The sequence below is a fragment of the Canis lupus genome, chromosome 10, assembly GCF_011100685.1.
Source record: "Canis lupus familiaris isolate Mischka breed German Shepherd chromosome 10, alternate assembly UU_Cfam_GSD_1.0, whole genome shotgun sequence".
NCBI lineage: Eukaryota > Metazoa > Chordata > Mammalia > Carnivora > Canidae > Canis > Canis lupus.
In genome coordinates this window covers 40,570,258-40,587,477 of record NC_049231.1, presented here as the reverse complement: position 1 = coordinate 40,587,477, position 17,220 = coordinate 40,570,258, and the positions used below count along the sequence as shown (strand labels likewise).

Sequence of the window (17,220 nt, the reverse complement as noted above, 5' to 3'; positions counted from 1 at the left end):
TCCTGCAACAGAGGAAAAAGAGGTTGAACTAAACAACCATGGAAAAAAGTGCTTTAACCTGAAGTTATAAAGTTGAAAACAAAAAGGTCTGCATATAAACATTGCCATCAAGTTGCTAAATTTGTTTCTCAGATGGTCCAGGTTAACAATTCAGAAACAATTTCTCATGGACAGTAGAAGTAAAAAATACATGCAAATAAAATCTAGACAATAAGAATCCAAGTTTCTCTATAACAGAGAAAAAATTACAAGCAACAAGAAAGAAAGGCTAGAATAGACCATGCATGGGCCTGAATTAGATTCAGGGATTTCAGTATTAACTCCTATGCACTTTAATATACAAATGTATAATAAATAAACAGATGTGGAAATAATTATAGATAGAAGTGTATATGCTGATTAGTATAAATGCATATATGTCCTAATTGTGCCTCTTGAGGGGTCCCAAAAACAGCGACACCCCAGTAGCAGCATATATACACCCAGCACCCAGATGTTGGTTTCTTATACATTCTTCATTAAAAGAAACCAAGGCTCTTTGGAGAAAGGCCTAAATGTAGCTCCGGGAAGGAGAAAACACAAGACACTAGACAAGACTGTAGTGTTTTGTAGTGCCAGACAATAAAGAATTGCTTAAAAAAAAAAAAAAAAAGATGAAGGCATGCCATGGGACACAGAAGCCAACCTGAAAGATGTCTTCATGATCAAGGCCGGAAATGTGAAGAATATTAAATATAATATTTGATTATAAGTGAAAGAAGAAACTAAATATCACTAAGTGGAAATTTTCTACTAGAATACCACAGTAACATGGCATCAGGCAATGTTGAAATTAGTTGGAGAAACTTTAAAGGATATAGTATGCTTGCAAAGCCTCAAAATATCTCCCCTATATTTACCAATTGCTTGGTTGTTTTCATACACGGCCATAATTCATTGAAGCTGTTCCCAGCACGAGATGGGATTCAACGTCTGTCTACTTGAGCAAGATCTGGACTGAGTGACTTACTTTGAATGAGAAGAGAGTGGAAAACTAGTAATTTGAGAAAACTGGTAATTTTGCAGTAGAGAAATCAGGCTGTTTTAACTGGTGATCAAGGTAAACACCACTAATGATAAATCATATTGGTATCATGTGTCCCTGATACGAAAGATGGGAAAGACATATCTACTAGTTTACTTCACTGTAATATTAAATAGTGGGAATTATGGACAACCTAGTCTTATTCTTGATTTAATGGGAAAGATTCTGGCTTTTCCCAATTAAGCAACATACTGGCTTTTCTAATATTCTGATTACATTAGGGAAAAATTCATTAATTTCTATTTTATTATATTTGTTTTTACATTTTACAGAGGAGTTTATCACAAACACAAGAAAGCACAAGAATAGTGAGTTTATAGCTCAATGATTCACAAATACAAAACACACCCCTGTGTGCAGTAAGTAGTAACTTAGAAATAGATGCTAATAAATATATATTCACATACATGTGCATATGCATGTATGCATATGTTCACATATATTTCCCACTCTACACATGTGTATATGTACATATATGCATTAGTGCACATACATATGTGGTATGTGTACATATTTGTGAATATTATTGAAATGGTTTGTTTCTGGGGCATCCAGGTGGCCCATTCAGTTGAGCATCTGGATTTTGATTTTGGCTTAGGTCACGATCTCAGGATCATGGGATGGAGCCCTGTGTCAGACTTCACACTCACCTTGAGATTCTTCTCTCTCTCCCCCTCTCTGTGTGCTTACTGTCTCTCTTTCTCAAATAAATAAATAAAAATATTTGAAAGAAAACAAATGGCTTGTTTCTAATTACATTTGTAAAAATAAAGATGCAATCAACAGAAAAATTCAAATTGCTCTTAACTTTACAAAATGATACTTAACTTTATTCATGATAGAAAAATTGCAGTTCTTTTTTTTAAGATTTATTTATTTATTCATGAGACACACACACACACACACACAGAGAGAAGCAGAGACACAGGCAGAGGGAGAAGAAGGCTCTTGTGGGCAGCCCAATGCGGGACTCAATCTGGGAACCCAGGATCATGGCCTGAATCAAGGGCAGACACTCAACTGCTGAGGCACCCAGGCATCCCCAAAAGATTGCATTCTAAAGTACCCATACCTAGAAATCATTTCTCATCTATTAGTTGGTGAAATGAAAAAAAAAAATCAGTAAAACCTTCTGTTGATGAGACTTTTATACATTGCTAGTAGGTATAAAAATGTTACAAATTCCATGAAGAAGAGTTTAGCAATCTCCAGCAAAAGTGCATATGCACCTACATTTGCCTTTGTAGTCCCAATTTTAGCAAACTGCCTAAAATTTAGCCTCGCAAAAAATATTGGAAGACTTATGCACAAGGATGTTCACTGCAGAAAACAGAGCAAAAGACTGGAAACAACTCAAATGTCCATCATTCCAACTGGACCAACCAAATCAATTCTAGCACATTCACACAGTGGACTTTAGGAAGTTGTGAAAATAAATAATGAATATTACTATATATATTAATGAGCAATCTCCAAGCTATTTAGTAAGTGTGAATCAAAGTAGAAAAAAGTATGTATAGTGTGCTACTATTTATGAAAGGAGATAACTAGGTAGGAAGGGAGATATAGATAGACAGACAAGAGGATAGATAATAGGCAGATACAGATGTACAATTATATTTTCAAAAAATAAAAAGCTAAATTGTAAAAGCATTTTTATTTTTATTTTTTTTGAAGATTTATTTATTTATTTGAGAGAGAGAGAGAGACAGCATGAGCAGGAGGATTGAGGGAGAGGGAAAGAGAATCTCAGGCAGACGCCGCCCAGTGCAGGGCTCAATGTGGAGCTCTATCTCACGACCCTGACATCATGACCTGAGCCAAACCAAGAGCTGGACGCTTAACGACTGTGTTACCCAAGTGGTAGCTTTAAAGTAGCTTCTTATAGGAATGCCTTTAGAGGATTTCTTTTATATACTATGTTTTACTGAAATTTGATGTCGGAATCATTCAAATATATAATTGTAAAAGAAAATTAAATTCTAAAAACAATCCCTAAATTTTAAGAAGCCATGAATGTAAATATGCATTCGATTAGTGTTATAACTATCAGGTAAGAATGATGTAAAAAAACTTTAAAACTTTAAAATAGTAATTAACTGTACGTTGTTAGTGCACTGAGAATATGAAAAAGAAATCTTAAACTGTTTCTTGTAATTATATTCTTGGTGGTAGTGTCAGTATTATTTTTATAAAACTGTTATGTGTATCATGGATGATGTGGTAAATGAATAACATAAGGTATGCTGATTTCATTATTCCCAAGGTCATTGAGAATGGGAACCCACTGGGGAGGAAGGACAAAATAAAGTTGTAATATGGAGGAGTCTAAGTAAAAGCGAGTTTATAATCCTGAATTTCATTTGCTAGTATCAGTATCAACCTGTGATATATTTAGTTCTGTCCTTCCTTTGCCCAGTGAAAATGCCTAGAAACAATGACTAATTCAGTTATCACGAGCACCCCAGCACCCAAAACATTGACTTCTAATACTACCTCCAGTGCTCCCTGAGAAGAGAGTAGGGATATACAAAATAAGCATGAAGAGCTTATCAAACAAGATAATAAGGAATCTAACAAAGATGACAGAGGGTCATGTCAAAAGGGCTGTGTCAACTGTAAGGGTCCTCATTACAAATAATGGGATAATTTGAACATCAATAAATATAAAGGCAATGAATTGAAACATATTGAATATATTTAAGTCATTAAGTTGATGAAGATATCAAAGCAACAATATTAAAACAAATACGCATGTACTATTTACTGAATTATTCCAAATAAGAAATGAATAAGAAATGACAAAATTAGAATATGAATATTTTCAATCCCTGACAAAATAATGGAATTTCACATTCATTGCAGTGGTTGCTCACTTCACAAACAGGGAGAATTCAATATAATATGCCTCTTGATGGAGACCCATAGTACTTTGAATTAAATAGCCCCCAAAAAGGGAAAGAAAGGGGAGAAGAGGGGCAGGGAAGGAAAGAGAACAAAGAGATCTGATTAAGCCTCTAGATACAACAGTCAATTTATAGGAACTACAGAAAATATAATGACACCATGGAGAAGCTATAGGAAAAAATGAAGAATGCTTGTAAGGAACCTTCTAGGTTAGGTGATGGTCTTTTTCTTTATCTGGATGGCCCTCCCACTCAGTGCAAATTCACTGAGCTCTCCATTTATAATCTGAAATTGTTTCTGTATTAATGTTATCTTTTAACAGAAAGTTAAACATAATGATTAAAGAATCCGATGCTTACATCAAGAACTCAACATTGTCAAGGATAGTATGCCAAGATGGAACTTCCAAATGTTTGCAGCTATTTGAAAGCACAATTATATACATAAGGAAGAATGGAAATGAGCTAAAGGTATAGTGAGAATGGACTTCTTTAGGGAAGTTGACTTTTTGAAATAAAATTAATTTGTTCTTAAGGTGAGATGAATTATTAATATATTATAACCGGTTATATTAATATAACCCGGATTACGCAGGTTTAATATATTAGCTGTGATCCTTAGCTTGTAATGATAGACTGCCTTAAACTACATTACCATTCACAATAAATAATGGTAAATTTTTAATAAAAGAAAAGCAACAACAATAAGAACAGCTTATCTGAACTCTCTGAACTGAATGAAAGGACAACTGTCTACCTCTCTATGGAAAGGAGAATTTACTCATCTGTAATTTTATGTATATCACAAATATATATACATATAATGATATGAGAGTGAGAAAAAGAGAGAGAGGGGAGTTGAAATGTACATCTATCTGCTTGTCCTATATGAGTGAATTTGAAGTATTTTTTACTTTTAAAAGATTTTTTAAAAAGATTTATTTATTTGAAAGAGAGAGAACATGTGCACATGTGCAAGCAGGGAGAGGGGCAAAGGGAGAGGAAGAGAGAATCTCAAGCAGACTCCCCGCTGAGCACAGAGCCTGACTTGGGGCTCCATCCCAGGACCCCAAGATCATGCCCTGAGTTGAAATCAAGTCAGCCCCTTCACCAATTGAGCCACCTGGGTGCCCCCTGAAATATTTTTCTCAAATCATGGGATAGTATAAAAAACAAAAGTCATGATACTGTCTGGGCTTCAGTAAGCCATTTTGCCCTCACAATGTATGCATTCCACAGAAATCAACATCGCCATGCTTGCTAGTTGGCCTACAAACTGCCCTCTTGCTCCATGTTTCTGGGAAATTCTTACTTATCCTTCAGAATTAACTCTGAACTTCACATCTTCTTGCATTGTGCTATTATCTGAAAGCCCTAGGAGTCTGTGACTAGAGCAATTTTCACATGGGTGTGCATTCCCTTTGAGAAGTTTGTTCCTCTTCTCCCATTAGGCTTCCAAGGGCAAGGCTTTAGTCTTATCCTTTAGTAGTAATGGAAAAGTATATGAACTTGCTTACCGTGCTATGGTATTCCACTGACTGTGGATGTGGGCAAGTTACTGCTGCTATCTAAACCTTACTGTCTTCACATATCAATTAAGTTTAATTGTACCTACCTCGGAGGGTAATGCTGAGGCTCAGGTGGTGTGTGTGGTGTCTGGTGCAATGCACCGCACATTTTCGCAGTTCATTAACAAGAGTCATAGTTTAGAGGGTTTGGGGGCATGCAGCAGGCCATCTCCTTGTTTACCATGTGCCCAGCACAAAAAAAAAAAAAAAAAAAAGTCTGTCAAATATACATGCAAACTCTTGAAACAAGTGAACTTTGGTGTTCTTTCTGGCATTCTTGACTTCAGTCTTTGGAGGTTTTCCATACAGAATAAATGATTCTATTACTTAAAGTTCATTTACTCCAACAACAAACAGCACTTCCCTCCTCCCTCCGAATTCTCTTATATTTGTTTTGTGTAAGTGTCTTATCTCTATTCATAAAATGCTTGCCAATGAGCATGAGTTGTTTAGCAAATGTTTGCCATGTCCCAGGCTATATACCTAAAATATACCAAACCTTTAGCCTAAATTTCAAACTTTACATAAGGACATATTCTTTTCCAACAAAGGCTTAATTATATCTTAAGTGGTCAAAAGGAGATTGTCCACTAACTAAATGCATATATATATATAGAGAGAGAGATGTACTATTTGTACTACTAACAGGTCACTGCAGTAGAGGGTAAGAGGGTGACTTGGAGTAGGCGGGGCAATTGTTGATAAAAGGGTAACATTATGCATTTCTTTTTCTAGCACCAATATAGTTAATTTCAAATATACTGAATTTTAAGATACTGAAACTATGTAACACCAGGAGATTCTCCATAAAACAGAATCCCCCATCTGTCTTATTCCAATTTTTTTTTCCCCTTGTAGATCAAATCTCAGAGACAAAGCAGACAGAAGTAGCTCCTTAATCTCCTTGCTAGGCACACTCATTACAATTAAAAAAAAAAATGAGTTAAGAGACAGCTCACTAAATTAGTCATTTTTAACGACGAAACACCCATCGGACATTTCCATGTTTGTGGTGTTGTTTAGAGAGTTAACTTAACTTGAAGTATCAATTTCTATGTACTGAAGTGAAACTCGCCAAGTCCAGGGGCCCAGCTTGCAGAAAAGGTGGCATTTTTAAATGAAAATATATTACAATACTAGCATCTCTCTCCTCACTCCTCCCACAAATTATTCATTCAGACAGCTTGTGAATTGGATTTGCAACTACTGCTATGTCTTACACAATACAAAAGAGAGAATGCCTGGTGGACTTCGTCGGTTAATTATACAACACGTGATGTCAGATCTCACATAATGTTCCATTGGCTGGGGTTTCTATTGCTAAGCTTTTACAAATATTAACTGTGTGCTTTCTCTGTGCATTTGGAAAGCTCTAAAAAAAAAAAAAAGGAAACAACAACAAGTAACACTTCTTGGATCTTCCTGATGTTATTGAAGAGTGTGTTTGCAAGATGGTGAAATGTCACATGTACTAGGACATCAGTGAAGCTGGACGGCTTTGATCGTGACCCCCCACCCCCACCCCAATCAAGTCTGGATCACCTCCTAGAGGCAAATATGATCCACTGAAGTACTGTGAATACAGGTTAATTTTAAATGACTGAGGAATAAACTAAAAGCGTTTTCACCTCTTTTTGCCTTTAATCTTTAGTTCATGCCATGTGAATAGTGTGGATGGTTAGAAACGTCTCAAAATGCATTCTAAATTCATAATTTTCTGCCTCTCTTAATTATCTTTGCACATTTTTCTTGTTAAACTGATACCCCAAAATGATGATAGAAAAGCTAGTAGTCAGCTCCTGCCAGCCATAAATCAACATTTTTTTGGCACAATGAGTTTTCATTTATCTCTGGTATGCAGCATTTAAGGATTGATGCATTCTAACTGTACTTTTAAGGACAGATTTTCATGTGAATACAAGCACTGGCATTTAAACAAAGAAAATCATTAATCTGAATCTAAACTTTATATTAACCATTCAGAGTTTTGCTTTCCTCTGTTTGTCTTTGTCCTTTTCTCTCCTCAAGGTCATTTTCTGCCATTTCCAAAGGCATTTTAAATTTTACTCGGGGTCTTCTGTTGCCTGTTAGACGAAGGCCTAAGTGATTATTTTTCAGTAAGGAAATAAAAGTTAGATGAACCTTGACATACCACTCAGGGTATAATTCATATCACCAGGATTTACCTACTTTAGAAACTAAACAGTTAACCTAATCATCTCATTTTATTGCTAATTTAGAAAAGCTTTCCCCCCCTAAGTACACTCTCACTTTTCAAAATTCACTGCTTATGACCTGAGCCTTTTATCCATTGCGCTATTACCAACAGCTAATCCCTCTCACTTATTGATAATTGGACAAAACTGAACAACGTGCCAACTCCTGAAAACGGCATGCCCCTGAGGGTTCTATTCAGTTATTCCCGAAAAACCACATTGGTTTCCAAGTTTGGTTCTTTTGTGGCATATCAATGGGAAACAAGTGAGAGATTTTCTCACTGCTTAGGAATTTCGCCAATTCTAACCTGCTTATTGCACATTCTTTCTAAGGAAAAGCATTTACAGTTTACAGAATTCACAGCTCTTCCTTTTCTTGTAGTTCCATGAATTGTCTGCAAGTCCTGTTTACTGAAATAATTACTTTAGTGCATATATTTAAACTATAATTATACAATAAGTATTTCTTCCAGAACTTAGTTTATTTTGTCGATCCAATGCAAATTCAAAGGAGAGATGCCCCCATGTCTGGGGCTCATGCAGATTTATCACAGGATTAAGCCACAGGCACTACTTTCTATCTGCTTAATTAGTTCTTGAAATTATGGAAGCCTATGATTTGATGCCACATAGAAATCAATGTAATACTTTCTTAAGGGAATATTTCATTAAATTTTGAAACTGTAATACAACATACATGCAGGTTTAGGTAGTATTTTCTATCTTTAAGCTTAATAAACATATTTAATGGCATCTGCTTGCAAGAAACAAGCCTTTGGGGCATATGTTAGGCAGCCAGGACAAAGACTTTGGCAACTGAATTATTATAGAATGAAATTAAATGCTTACAACAGGGTAGCATTCAGAAATGCTCACAAAGAGGGTACAATGCAGTTCACACATTCAGGGCTTGAATTTATGCCCTTCCCTATTCAATGGGGAGTGTTAGCTGCCTTTCAGTGCTGCCGCACAGCCATAGAAAAATCAGAGCCCGAGAAGGAACACACAGGCCTTCTCTGCTTTGGTTCCTCCTCAAATCTTTCTTTCAATTTTTCACCCTAACATGACCATGTTTTCTGACAGCCTTGAACATACTTCACATGTTGATTTCTCTAGAAGTTTGATATTAAAACACAGATGGGAAGCCATGCATTTTATTAAATTTGAGCACTTATGTTTGGAAGGATTGGGAAAGTGGCCAACACATGGATTCAAATGACACTCAAAGTTAGAAAATTGGCCATTTAAGGAAGTTAACCGACTCAAGACACAGGAAGGAAATAAATGGAATGCAAAAAAAAAAATCATGACAAACACATGAGTGGAATGATGGTATTAAAGGAAAGACTGTGTTGCTCCTTTTAAAGAGATATTTAAGTACCTCTCCAAATTGATTCTTTAAATCACCAAAATAAAGCCCATTATAAGTTGTGTGTCCACGATTTTCTTTCAAGTTGCTTCCATGTTTTAGTTGAGAGTTGGTTTCTGACCTCACTTAGCAGCCCAAACGTCAATGTATTCATTCATTCACTCACTTGCTCATCCACCAGTTTGCCCCTGCTCTGCATTAGACACAGGGAAATGAGGTATTTCTATTGAAAACATTTATTTTCACAAGATGTAGCAAAGCCATGATGTGTTTTCACCAACAAGAGAGTCCAGTAGTGACAGAATGGGACCTCTGTTAGAAAAGGAGCCACTCACATATCAGGAGTTCCATCAAAGATCCAGAACATTGGCTCTCTGGCATTTATCCTCTGGGTTCTTCTGGGAAATCAAATACTAATGCCAATAGCATTCACCATATGTAATAAATTATTTTTTCTCCCATTCCTTCAGGTGGGAGCAGTCATGAATCTTGGGAGACTTGAGAAAATGACCTAAAATTATGTTTTGTGTTCCATAATTCAGATGAGGAACCTCAGTAGAGAAAAGCCATAGGCTCTAACATGCCACCTGCCCAAATAGGGCTCTGTAAGGTGATTTTAAGGATTTAAACAGCCAGAGACAAGGATGGGAAGAAAAGGTGACTATAAGAGTGTTTTGGTTGTGGTTGTTTGGCTTATCTAACAGAGATAATTAAATTATATTGCTTTCCTATGTGGCTATTTTGCCTGTTGTTTTGTGAGTTCCCTCTCTCTCCAGCCAGATGGCTATTCCACACTTGTCTGCCTGGCTTTGTGCTTGGAAGCTAACCTCCATGGGCTGTTCTCTGGCTTCAAGTAGGGTTCTGCCAATGAGAGGCCCCAGTCTGGATGAGAGGGTTGAGAAACAGACAAGTTGGGGGAGGCTTTATCCCAGTTTGGGCCCATACGCCACTTTTGCTACCAGTCTGTCTTCACCTTTGCAAGGACTTCTGTCCTGTGAGCCTCTTCCCTTTTCTGGCCTCTGAGGGGAGGTAGACCAGAGGCAGTAACACTATTATTTGTTCCCCGAATCCCACCTATACCTCTTTTTTTTCCTAAAGATTTTATTTATGAGAGAGAGAGAAGGAGAGAAGGAATAGGGAGAGAAGCACAGGGAGAGGGAGAAGTAGGCTGAGCAGGGAGCCAGATGTGGGCCTCGATCCCCGGATCCCAGGATAATGTCCTGAGCCGAAGGCAGATGCTTAACTATCTGAGCCACCCAGGTGCCCTCCACCCAAGACCTCTTAAACTCTCCTCACCTCAACGATCTCTGGAGACCACTTCTGGACCCTGACGACTCAAGGAAACAACAGAAGAATACTGAATATACTGATTTTCCTGATACTTTGATGTCATTGATCAGTAGCATATTCATTTATTTGGGAGAAAGCATGCTTCAGATATATTTGGAGAATAGTTCTTTCCTGATTCTAAGCAATACCAAATTACTGTATCACTTGCCTTAACAGAAATGGTTGAGGGATCAATAGTTATCTTTCCGTTTACTTTAATTACACAGGAAAATATTTGTGTTTCCTATCCCACAATCACAGAGTATTTTCACCTTAAAATTTCATTGACTGCTAGGATGTTCTAATGCTTTGCTACAGGCTGGATTTTCTTTTTTTTTTTTTTTAAAGTTTTTTTTTTTTTTAATTTTTATTTATTTATGATAGTCACAGAGAGAGAGAGAGGCAGAGACATAGGCAGAGGGAGAAGCAGGCTCCATGCACCGGGAGCCTGATGTGGGATTCGATCCCGGGTCTCCAGGATCGCGTCCTGGGCCAAAGGCAGGCGCCAAACCGCTGCGCCACCCAGGGATCCCCCAGGCTGGATTTTCAAGGTCCTCTTTCCTTCTTCATGATAGATCCCACTATTTCCATCTCATTTCAAGAAGCTGTGCAGTTGAGGTCCTACCACAGCCAGAATCTCCCTGGAGGCCACAGGATGGCATTACTCTTCCAATTTTTGTCATATTCATATTATTGACTGAAACTAACAGTGCATACACTGACTAAATATTCACCTCAAAAGAGAACTGGAAAATAAGGGTCATTGGCTCACAGATTTCATGATACAATAAACCTCAAATTTGAGAGAGTCATGCTCCAAATAGAGCCCTTCTTTTTAAAAATATTTTATTTATTCTTTCATGAGAGACACAGAGAGAGGAAAAACATAGGCAGAGGGAGAAGCAGGCTCCCTGCAGGGAGCCTGATGCGAGACTTGATCCCAGGACCTCAGGATCATGACCTGAGCTGAAGGGAGACGCTTAACCCCCAAGCCACCCATGCATCCCAAATAGAACCCTTCTTCGGGTAATTTTGCTCCTGTTTATTCCAGTAAATAAATACAGCGGCTAAGGCAAAGCTAATTTCTAAGAATTATGAATAATATCTGTTGCTTACTTTTTTTTTTTTTTTTTTTTGAAGGATGTTGCTTACTTTTTACCTGAGGTTGTAATTTTTCAGTTCTGAGGGTTGCCTAGCAGGTGATCTCTGAATGTTTGCATTATGTCTGACTCCATTTACTCCAACAAAACAGTCTTACTCCAGGACCTGGATTAGTATTTTACATAGAATCCCAGGGATATCAGCCAATCTGCTTCATCTTGCCTTTTTAGTGTTCTCCATATTTATAATATCATTTTTAAAACTTGTCTTAGATTCTTTCAGTCAGCAATGAGCTTTAACTTGTAAACCACATTTCTTTACCAATTTACATAAAAGCAACTACTCGTATCACTAGCCAGGCAGCTGAAATAAGCATCCAAACATAAATAATAGCCTGAAATGAATATAATGTTGTATGCCAATTACACTTCAAGTAAAAAATATATATATAAACAATGCCATGAGTTCCCAAAATACATGTGATGTATCTCTCTCTTTCGTGATGGCAGTATAGACAGTGTTAGGTGGGATCTTTGTCATTTCATTTTGAGTCGGGTTTTTGCCCAATTGTCCAGAAGCCTATAATTTAAGCTGGGGAAAACAGACCTCAATACACTTATTTTCAGTAGTCCCCAAGCTGTTTTATCCTAATAAAACAAAATCTTAAAACAATTGACAGAGTCTCACAATTAGGAAAAAAATTATAATCATGGAATGCTTTAGTTTTCTTAGCTAATAATACTAAAGGCAAAGCAAGGGATTTAGTAATCAAATAACACTTACAGTCCACTTATTCAATTTATTTATTGGAAACCAGAGCTGCCTGTTTGAGATGCTATGGGGCACTGTGCCTGAGAACAAACCACGGAGACATCAGTGCATTGCTTTTGATAAAAGAAAGAGGTACATATAGCACCTAATAGGAGTATAGGTATCGCTCAAGTTAGGACCCAACTGTGGTGTGAGGTGAGATTTACCCAAACACTCTCTAACCAAGACTAAATGGTGATAATAAACCCCAGTCAACCTTACAACCTCAGCCAAGCCAGCTGGAGCAAAGGGTCAGGAAGGAAAGTGTTAAAGAGGTAATACTATTTAAGCGGGGTTGCAGAACTCCTATTAAAAATGGCAGTACTATAAATGTTCTAGTATTGTCAGGAATGTTCTGTTGGATGACACTATGCTGTGATTTGTACACACAGCGGACCAGAGTTGATGGGTGAATGAAATGATCCATAACCCTCTCTGACACATTTAAAGCAGTTCGGCTGCACACAGAGAACAGTCCATCATTTGCACCCTTCTGTGAAAGCTGGCTTTACCAAGTGTTTCAATGAAATATGTGCAACTTCCCATTTAAATTAGTACCACATGAACCATGAAGAGCACCACAGGTATCTGTTGTAGTACCAGCCTAATGCAAAAGTGGCCTGTCTTGTAATGCTCTAACAGGAAAGACATACAACCATTCATCTGTAACATATTAAAACCAGAAGAAATAAATTACTCCACAGATGAAGAATTATTGCTTGTGAAGAAAATGTGCAAAGGTAGTCCTAAAAAGCAGCTTTTACTAAAAAATTATCGCAATAGCATTTGAATTCTTAATGCATATTAAACTGAGGACTCGTAACCATAAATCATCATTTTTAAATGGAGGAAATCTGGTTAAAACTTTTAGCAGAGATTTGTTTCACTTCTTCACCACAGTGCTAGCCTTGGCATTGCTAGCAGGCTGCCTGAGTTATGCCAAGAGCATTGCACCAGAGAGATTGTAACAAAGGCAAGCAACAAAAAGAGGAGGTGCCCATTAGTTGTTGTTTTAATGCCTATTTCATCACGTGACATAATCCCAGGGAGGTTCGCTGCTATCGATCAACGAAGCAAGCTCTCCCTCTGCTACGAAAAACAATACTGTTCCAGGAGCACCCTAATGAATGGAAATCATCTGCCGAAATCCATGTGATTTAAGGGCAAAGACACAGTAAGAACCATAAAAACCATTCCCGTGTATACAGCATACACTGCAAAGAAACGCAAAGGATTGCAATTCAGTCAAACTGCTTCCCCAGTAAACTTTCAATGCTTAGACAGAAAGAATAATGATGGAGTCATCTGTTGGGTTATGACAGCAGATTTGGTGCTTTGCTAAATGTTTTACACACATGATCTCATACGATCCTCACAACAGCTCCTTAAGAGGAGATGATTTCAGCACCACGGTTCTCCAGATCTGGAAACCAGGTAGAGAGAAGTGAGGCAAATGAGTCCAAAGTCACCCATGTGAATCCTGGAGTCAGAACCGGGCAGGGTGCTGTTCTGGGCATCTCAGGGTGCTTTCAGGAGAATGTTCTCACTCGCTTCTCTCAGCAAGCTTGTGATGTGGCTCAAGCACATACCATCATTCCATTTCACATAGGGGGATGCCTATTTCAGAGGCAGGAAGTGGCCTCCCCAAGTCAGAACAAGAAAGTGATCGGCCTGAAAGTTATCACTTCAGGCCTGTGCTGCTTTGCCTGCAAGGTCCCCAGGCTGGTAAATACACATAGACCTGTGTCACTCCTCCTTCCCTTCCTCCTTTGCTTCCCCTGAGCAAATCCATTCCACTTCTTCACTTTCAGTTAGCAAGAGATGCATGGACAAATGTTTTATTTTATTTTATTTTATTTTATTTTATTTTATTTTATTTTATTTTATTTTATTTTATTTTATTTATTTTATTTTATTTTGACAGATATTTTAAAAGGAGGTTAACTAATATGGATCAATAAATATAAACGTAGTTTCTGCAGAAATACTTTTTTCTCCTATATCTATAATGGATCTGTTGTTCCAGTAAGTCAGGCTATGTGTACTGGAAAACAACCATGTAGAAGGCATTAATGAGAGAGTGTTTCTAGTCCATGTAAAATTGTCTCTTAGCAGCTATTGTTCAAGATAGCTTTAATGTTTTCATATTTGAGATGAATATTCATACCTCAGTACTCACTGGATTTTTGTGGGACACAGAGTATATAAAATAGGTGGAATGCTGGGCCATTGAAGAATTTCCAGAGTAGCTTTTATGACGGCTATAAGTTCAAGATAAAAACATTTTCTCAGTAAGATTACCACCTTAGAAAGTTTATGTTTTTATGATAAAACCATGCCACATGTGTTTTCTTTGTGGCAGATGCACATTGCCCAAGTTGAAACTTTGCTGCTAATATTAAGCCTAGTGCTTATTTGTGCAATTGTTTCCTTCCAGCATGCCACTCACGATGGCACTCATGGTGCTGTGGACACTCACATCTAAAGGAAATGTAATCATCAGCTACGAATTATCAAAGCTGTCACTTTAAAGTTGGGTGTCACCTATTGTATAAAACTCTGTCACCAGGTATCCAAAAATTCAGTCCCATAGCCACAGCATTGAACTGAATGGCTCCTAAATAATCAAAATCATGTGAAAAGGCACCTGCAGCACCTGTTATTTTCCAGGAGCTGCAATATTAAGAGTTTTGGGTATTGGAGTGGAAAAAAACCCAGGAGGCAATTCTATTTTTCCTCCAGTATTTCTTATTCATTTTCTCCAAAGCAAACCCTATCTAACCCAAAGTAAAATAAAATAATAAAATAAAAGTAGCATAAATAAAATAAGAGTAAACAAATTTAAAAGTTTGCTGATAAAACGTTGTGACCATGTTAATTCCTCAATATAATGGAGTGCATGAATGGCAGTATCCCATGATCTATCTACAAACTGTAGACATTCTAGGAAGAAAAAAAATGTATCTTACTATTTACACTTAGTCAGGATTTATTTTTAAGACAAAGAGGCACATCAGCTGCAAACATCAGGAGGAAGGTTGTGGGACCTGCACACTATGCAGGAAACCACTGGAACACTCAGAAGTAAGGTATAATGAAGAGATTCCTTCTAAGCGTGAAGGCAGAGTTAAGAGAAACAAGAGATGGGAGTCACTCTGCAACTAGCAATGGCAGGACCACTAATGTAGATACATTTACTCCAAATGATAATCCAGGCATGTGATAGGGAGCAACTCTTCTTTTATACAAATTATTTAATTGGCTGGAATAGTGTGGCACTTCCTGTCCATGGCAGCTAATTGCTTCTCTTCTGTAGGCTCCCTCATTACTCTGTTTCCATTACTAGGATAGCAACTGCCAACTTGCTAGGCTGTTTTAAAAGGAGCCATCTCTTCCATTTCTAGATTGTGTGTTTCTTAAAGAGAGGATCATCTCATTTCCAGACCTAGAACTGAACCACATATTGAACAGAGGGCACATCCATTTGAATATTGATACATGTCAATCTGAACTCAATTGCGTGAACATGTACATGTGGAGGGGGTGTGTGTGTAAAAGCACAAAGAACAAGACACTGCATGTTCAAGATCTAACTCCCAGACTTCTGGGGGGGGGGGGGGAGGAGTGATGCAATTGTGAAAAGTATAATGAAGTTGATGCAAATAAAACTGTGATTATGTATTGAAATCTACAACTGGACTATGCCAGTGCAATGTTCATAGTTGCAGCTCTTTATCTGTTTGCTTTGCTTTGGGTCTAGTCACACCCGCAGATCCCATTTTCTTCCTAGCTCCAATTATCACCAGCCAGTTACTACAAAATAATTGCCAAATGGTCTCTTAACCCTACGTTGGTTATTCATGTATCTCAGTTCCCTCCTGTTCCCTTCTCAATTACACTGCCCACACCTCATTACCTCCCCAGATCTTCTCCCAGTGAGATCCACCGAGAGCCACGGGGCTCCTTGGTTTTTGTCCTCGGAGTGTCTCTCTGCTTCACTCCTAAGCGCTTTCTCTGATTAAATTTCTTGCCAACTCTAACTGTGGATTTACACTCCAGCTAGTTTCTCTCTGCTTTTAGTTTTTCATGCCCTCACTTACCCAGGACATGCTGCTCTTATTTTCCCCAGGTCCCCCGTCCTGGGATCCATCCTTCATCCGTAATTTCGCCTGCTGCGTCATAACGCAATGTCACAATGTCTTAGGATACAGGGTATTAAACTCCAGTTCCCACAGGCCTTTTCCTGTTCTTCTCTACGGAGCCTGTCATCCTCACCTCTATTAATGTTGGCTCCATTTTTCTCAGGGATTGAAACGCTTTCTTTACAATGGTTGGCAAATGATTAATCTGGGAGTTTTTCCTTATTTCCATGAAGATCCTGTCTCTCATTCTGGCTAGTTCGGGTCATTTTTCCCAGCACTTCTCTGGGTACTTACTGACAACTTCCCCTGTCCTATTATCTTTTATCTATTTGAGTTCTTCCAGCAACTCTTCCTCTCCACCATGCACACAACTCATTGATATGCAGAGCAGAGGTAGTAGATTAAAGTGCCATCTTCATTGGATCTTAAATTGATCGAATCACTTTTGTCCCCAGGAATTTTTAAAAAGCACAATGCATAATTTATTTTGTTGTTTTGTTGGTGACAGGGAGACAGCTGCTGGAGCTGATGTTGAATCTGTGTGACAAAAGTTTTAGTACTTTTTTTTTTCTCCCTGAAAATATTGAGGCCTGAAGGAGAGAGTTGCAGGAAAAAAAATCTCTTATGTTTGTGAAACTATATAATCCTAGTTATAGGTTAATTTTGAACCATCATAATATATGTATGTATACTAT

General features: G+C 37.8%; 1 long non-coding RNA gene across 2 annotated transcripts in view; it reads right to left on the bottom strand.

Annotated features, from left to right (window-relative positions):
- Positions 1–16,548, bottom strand: part of LOC102156237 — a 33,148-nt gene extending 16,600 nt beyond the window's left edge. The window contains exons 1-3 of one of the 2 annotated variants that reach the window (XR_005365211.1): positions 16,484–16,542; positions 14,551–14,644; positions 5,606–5,730 (exon numbers count right to left, since the gene is read on the bottom strand). This is a non-coding gene — a long non-coding RNA (uncharacterized LOC102156237). Of the gene's footprint in view, positions 1–5,605; positions 5,731–14,550; positions 14,645–16,483 lie in introns of both variants that reach the window. The other variant, XR_005365212.1, reaches the window with a different exon arrangement.
- Between the last annotated feature and the right edge of the window lie 672 nt (positions 16,549–17,220).